The 6,785-nt window shown below is 39.8% G+C and overlaps 1 long non-coding RNA gene across 2 annotated transcripts; it reads right to left on the reverse strand.

Moving 5' to 3' along the window:
- Positions 1–519: 519 nt before the first annotated feature.
- LOC113587448 (uncharacterized) lies at positions 520–4,601 on the reverse strand. 2 transcript variants are annotated; one of them, XR_014124744.1, is made up of 3 exons: positions 4,323–4,601; positions 3,733–3,941; positions 520–2,994 (listed from the first exon to the last, which is right to left on the reverse strand). It is a non-coding gene; the product is annotated as an uncharacterized LOC113587448 (long non-coding RNA). The 2 variants fall into 2 exon arrangements; XR_014124745.1 differs by having other exon boundaries at positions 520–1,156; positions 1,510–3,941.
- Between the last annotated feature and the right edge of the window lie 2,184 nt (positions 4,602–6,785).

Raw genomic sequence — 6,785 nt, forward strand, 5'->3', positions numbered from 1 at the left:
GTTTTTGCTTAAAAAAAAAAAACCTTTTAGAAAAGAGCACAGTTAAAAACAAGCAGCTTCTGCTTTGACTGACACCGGAGTGCTTTCAGAAATCGAGTTCTGTGTTTTTAAAGTCTAAAGCAGTGAAGTGCGAACCATTCACGCCAATCCTCAGATTCAGCCAGAGCGTTTTATGATGTCACATCAGAACATGACAGCTTATTATTGGGTCTAAGACTAAATTAAATTAAATAAGTTGCTTGGACATTTACCGATTGGCAAATTAATTTTTGACTTTTTTAAAAACTGTATCCTCTGAAACAACAACCATCTGTCTATGTTACCCTACTCCTATTGCATAGTGATCAAGGTGATTGATTTTACTGTTGTAAGACTGGCTGTCACCTTATTGGGATGCAGTTCCTTATACCCTACTGAAATCAGCATAAGAACTACAATTATTGAAAACATTATGAACAGGAATTTAAAACATTTATGAGCACAAATTTAAAACAACGAGTATGATGTTTTTGTGCTTGATATAAATGTTTAATAATGTGCTCAATTCCAAGAGCATTTCTTAGCATGTGCAATACACAGAGCATTATGTTCGGGTTACACAGTTATGTAGTATGGAATATTTTGAATAATTCTGTAAGGAGCTATGCTTTTTTGTTTTTTCTTTGCTATCTTTGAGCAATAGTATTTAAATGTGTAATAAATAACAATTACTATTGTTAAGTAATAATTACTACTTGCTATTATATAATTATTACATTGCTATGACAGTTTTATTACACTCTTATTACATAGTTATTAGACATTGTTATTACACATCATTATTACCGCTTGTTATTACACATTATTCCATGTTATTACATAATTACTGCACGTTGATATTACATTATAATACATGATTAGACATGTTATATTTAAAACATTATTACACTTTCTTATTACATTGTTGTTACAAATTGTTTAGTTATTATCTAAAACACACACACACACACACACACACATATATATACATATATATATATGTACGTATATATATATATATATATATATATATATAACAAATATACATATAAAGAAATATATCTTGACTTAGTCAAACTGATTCCTCAGATATTTAAAGATCCTTACACTCCTATAAAGGTCAGTATTGGAACTTTCTCTGAAGAGAAAAAGGACAAACCAAAGAACAATTAATTAATGATCATGGATCATTTAAAAATAATAATACCAAAAAACCCCCCCCAAAAAACCCCTCGGTAATTTGACCGTTATATTTACATGCACTTCAGTAACACAACATGTGGTAAACCACATTACTGCGACGCAGGGGAAAGCCCTCTGCTGCCTTTGCCACTGGAGCAAAATGATGACCTATCTGCGTTGGCCACAGATTTCCTACGAGGTTCTGGGCAGATATCAGTCAGGTGGGTGTTGATGGAGAGACAGAGCCTACAGGGAGGGTGTATAAATGTGTTGGTGGTGGAACTGATCGTGAAGGCTCGGCAGGCATACCCAACGTTTGAGAAGGCTGTGCAGAAGGAGTTAGCATCAGAACACCTCCTGAAGGCTTTGCTGCAGGGACTGCATGTGCAACTCCCAGCTCCAGCCAGCCTACAAGCGACTTCTGCTGAGGAAGAGAGGGATGAGGGGTGGGCAGCAGACAACCCTCAGACAACCCTCAGACAACCGTCAGACAACCCTCAGACAACCGTCAGACAACCCTCAGACAACCCTCAGACAACCCTCAGACAACCATACTACAGCCAGGAAGCCAGGCCGTCGCTGCGGACAGTAGCGTAGGCCGGTAACAGGTCGGTGCCCTCATTGACACAGGCTCGTCGGTGTTACTGCTGCAACCAGGCGTGCTCCTTCACACTACGAACAGCACATTGGATGGCAGGGAAGTGATGACCATACAACCCGAGCTCATCACCAGCAGCCGAGTCGATATGAGAGGGTAGGAAGAGGTTTCTGGTCGTGGGATGTCTAAGCGGAGGGCCCGAGTTCTGCCTCTCGGTTCAGGCAGACCACATGAGCAGCTCCCTCGTCCACATCACCGACAGGGCCAACGGAAAGCATGGGGGCACCAGCAGCAAGTCAAGAGGAGCTTTGAGTGACACAATGCATGAACTGCAGAAGCAAAGCAGGTCAGACTTTACAGAGGACCAGGAACATGGCCATGACAGCGGCAGCTTCTGTGTCATTATAGCATACACAAATCGATCCAGTGCAGCACGGCATCGACCCTGGTGATGCAACACCGATTCAGTTCTGTCCCCACAGGCCAAGAACGAGGCTGTGGAACTGGAAGTGAAAAAGACAAAAGTCTTTTGGCAGCACTAGTGTTCTTGGTGAATAAAAATGTTAATAGCTGGCTCTTCTGTGTGGACTATCAAAGGACTGTTTTGGTCCATAGGGACCGGCTACTAGCCCCATGAAAGTGCAACCTTGCAAAGCCAGAAATGCCATCGCACCAGTGGACACTGGGGGTGTCAATTTTGGACCTGCTGAGGTCTGGCACATATGACACTTGAGCTGGCCAAGTGAACAAGCCAGGGTTTCGTCTGCGGTGAAGACAGTGAGCAAACAAGGGTTTCGTCTGCAGTGAAGTCATGGTGTGAGCAGCTTGCACCTGTGCGCTTGGAGGAAGTTGTATAGGCTGTCTGGGTTTCTGGGCTGGGAGGTGTCTGACACAGACGTGGGCTGTGGCCCTATGGGTGGGAGGAGAGGAGCACGGCAAGGATTTGCAGCATGCTGCGTGCCTCTCTGCTCACCTTTATTAGTTCAGAAATGTATTGTTCTAAATGTTGTTATTATAGTGTAGTTGTGTTATAACTTGCTTTTGTTAAATCATGCCCTTTAGTTAGTGTAGTGTTAAAAAGAATGTTATACAGTCTCTGTGTTGTGGATGTCTTTTCTTTACCTCTGCATTGCCCGCATCAAGAGTCGTTTATCTCCCCTGCTTAAATTAACAGCCTGTCTTCTTGTACACTGATGCTACAATACAGTATTAAATATATCACTTTTACTACTTTTACCTAGTCTTGGATTACATAACACATTACACACAATGCCATTTTATATATATATAAAACATTTCCTACATATTTATTTAAAAAACACTCACAACCTTAATGCCTATTTGGTTTCAGTGAAATTAGAACATCTGACTAAACAACAAAAACAGAGAGAAGAAAACAAAATAAAGACAAAAAGAATAAAGAAATAAAAACACTATTAGGAATGGACTGTTTTGTTTTGGGAAAGATATGCTTTGCAGGGCTTGCATCCAAACATTTATTTGTTTTCTTTTTGATGTCCTTCTTGCTGTTTCTTAACCCCAGAGACCCTACACTCCACAGACAGCTAAGGGCTCTTGGGCTAGTAAAACAGAAAGGAACCTCACACACTAGCACAATCGCAAAAGATCTCATAGTGCCCTCGAGTGGTCAATATATTTACTGCAAATACTTACATGTCAAATGACGTTATTACTTTTTAAAAATGCCTTTTTCTGAATTAAGAAAAAATAGGTTATTTAGATTCTTATGAAAGTAAGGCTTCTTATAACAGAAGCAGCTAATAATAATAATAATAATAATAATAATAATAATAATAATAATAAAGCTAGAAAACGTGGTAAACGAGATATAAGTAATTTTATACACAGTGTTATATGAAAAATGATGAAGCACCCTAAGGCAGATTACAAAAGCTATTACAAAAGCTATTTACTTTCAATCAGGTAGGGATCGTGGTGAGGTGAAGCAGGCGCATGTTAGAACCTTCTCAAACAGCAAGGGGAGAGAAATCACTGGCACCCCATATACACACGCCAGAAAACGACGGTATGACCCCAGCTCTCACGTAAAATCATCGTGATTTCGCCAGTGAGAACCACACCTTCCAGCACCTTCATTCCACACACAAGTGCTGCGGGGAGCCTGCGGAGAAGATGAGAACCACTTGTTCTGGCACGTACAACAACTCGTGGGTTTGCTGGAGAATTCGTGTAACCAAAACACATACACAGCTAAACGGTCTACGACAAAAGAGGGCAACATGGACGTACACCTGTTTTCAGACTAAGATAAAAATTTCGCTGAATTTGATTACACACTAAATTTAAAAAGCACTTGATTGCTAACTGAAAATGTAACCATATTTAATGCCTCCCGTTAAGTTACTTAAATATATAAAATAGCTATTAAAATATAGATAAAATATATAACAAGCTAAATAATAGCTAAAATAGCTATAAAATAGATCAGATCCAAAATGGACGTTTCATTGTACTGTTCGTAAAACGGGCAAGAAAGAATTACCTACACAGCGCCCAGAAACGCCCAGAAGATTGGCTCTGTGTTCACCAACAAGGGTAACAAATCACAAGCTCATGAACATGAATGTTTTTATTATCGCCTAATTTACCATTCCGCTTTCGGTCAGTGGGCTGGACGGAATCAGAGCACCCCCTAGCGATTATATAAAAATGAAAAATAAGAGCGCGCCAAGCCTTCTCAGCCTTGTTGAGTCTGGTCGTAAAGAAATAAAGACGATACCTTCCTTCTTTACGGTTAATTTAATACAAGAAATCTGATCAAATGAACGTCTTCTAGGTCGAACACACACACACACACACACACACACACACACACACACACACACACACACACACACACACACACACACACAGACGTTTTCTTCGTGTCATGGAGAGATGGAAACATTTGTCCCTAGAAAAAGCAAAACACAAAACAAAGCAAAACACACACACAAAAAGTCAGTTTACTTTTTTCATGGGCTGCTGTAGAATTTCTTGTTATTTTACAAACGTGGGAGTGTATGTATGTCCACCAGAGGGAAGCAGAGTGTGGAAACCTTTACATATATACCGGTCATTCAGCTAAGACAGCAATAAAGCGCACGCGCGCGCGCGCGCGCGCACACACACACACACACACACACACACACACACACACACACACACACACCTCACTGTAATGATTTTAACAAATAAACAGCTAGACAGATAGACAGGTTGATTACACAGGAGAATCCCTAAGTATAATAAAAAAGTAATTTAGACAGGTAAAAAGGTATTTATGATTTGTAATGTAGGCCACAGAACATTGTTACTGACAGTTTTTTTTAAATCACTACATTTTATTAGTCATTAGTGTTGTTGAAATTAATTTCAGTATTCAGCCACCAGTATTCAGTAACATTCGAACTGTCATAACCATTTTTCTTCCACAAGAAGCAAATGTTCTATTCTGCAAATCTCAGACAAAAGCTTGTGTTGTTCCTCAGCTTTCCCAGTGGACACTGGTACGCCACAGGCTCCAACCTAACAGAACACAAATAGCAAATTCCATGAAGCGGGAAGCATACCACGCAGTATGAGATAACCACTTCAGGGCCAAACTCCACTACAGCACACATCTCTGACCAAAGAAATGCTCTGAACAGCAACACAGCAACCAGCCATGACTACTACGGCCAACTACGAGACCCGAGTGCCTTTGAGCGGTGGTGGGGGGTGATTAGCACAGTGCAACCGGCTTTACTGGGTTGCAGGACAGGGGCTGGAATAGTAACAGTTAGGACAACAGCACGTACTATGAACCTGTCCTGCGGTCCATACAGAGGAGTGGCTCTGAGAGACATTGACAGTGGGTGCAGGACACTGCACCGTGCAGGGATGATCCATAGAAGCTGCAAACTGGGACTCCAACACTGAAAACAATGAAGTTGAACCATAAGTAGAGTTAAAGTGCGGCCAAGTCAGTTACTTGAAATGATAATTATACAATTCCAGTTTAATCTTTATACAGTTCATAGTTCACAGAGTGATAGGTAGTAGCACTACATACTGTGTGCTGTCACTTTATGCTTGAGATTAAACTTTGCTCACTTTAATCTTTACCCATAACCTGCTCCTCTGGCAATGTTTAAGATAATAATATGTTTCATCAATGTTTACTGTATAATATGTAGAATATATAAAATAACAATCCATCCATCTCATTATGCACTGTCAGCCATCTATTGTCCTGCCCTCTCCAGTCCATTGTGATTGTTTAAACTGCTGTATAATGTTTTGGATAGTTTACTTCATATATGTATTGCATTTACGGTCTGTTTGCACTGTCAGCTGTTCATGTCAATGTAGTATCATATCCTGGAGAAGCTATATTTTGTTCCTCAGCAGGTCTAGTGAGAAGAAATGACAATAACGTGGACTTTGACGTGGCTTGAACAGTTTACGCTGCCGACTGCAGTGATGTCCAGCCTGTTCAGATTTCACTGTGCTCTTTCCTTCTATAATTTCCTACACAAAGAAAATGTGTTTAATGTTTAATCATCTTAAATGAATCGTGTCACTACCCACAAATACTGACACTGTCGAAAGTATTGAAACAGATTTTTAGAAATGTTTTAGCTACAAAAAAAACAAGGTATTATTTTTTTCATAATACTTTCATTAATGTTTTTTAGGAATTTCCTCTTACTGAAAACTCTGCATGTGGTTTCAAAATACATTCAAGAAGAGTACACCACAGTCATTGACCATAAGCCTCTTGATAAAAGACAGAGAAAAAGAGAAAAGAGGAACTCAGTATTGGTTGATGGAATTATCTGTCATCAAATTTCAGCCAGGGCTTCCCTAACTATCAGCAAAAAATCAGTTTTGGAAACAGAGGCAATGTGGGTAATACAAAGTCCTATATTTATAAGCAATGGTTGCATCAAACTACACTCAAAGATCAGATAATCATTTACAC

Source organism: Electrophorus electricus, chromosome 8 (assembly GCF_041902795.1).
Source record: "Electrophorus electricus isolate QZ-2024a chromosome 8, ASM4190279v1, whole genome shotgun sequence".
NCBI lineage: Eukaryota > Metazoa > Chordata > Actinopteri > Gymnotiformes > Gymnotidae > Electrophorus > Electrophorus electricus.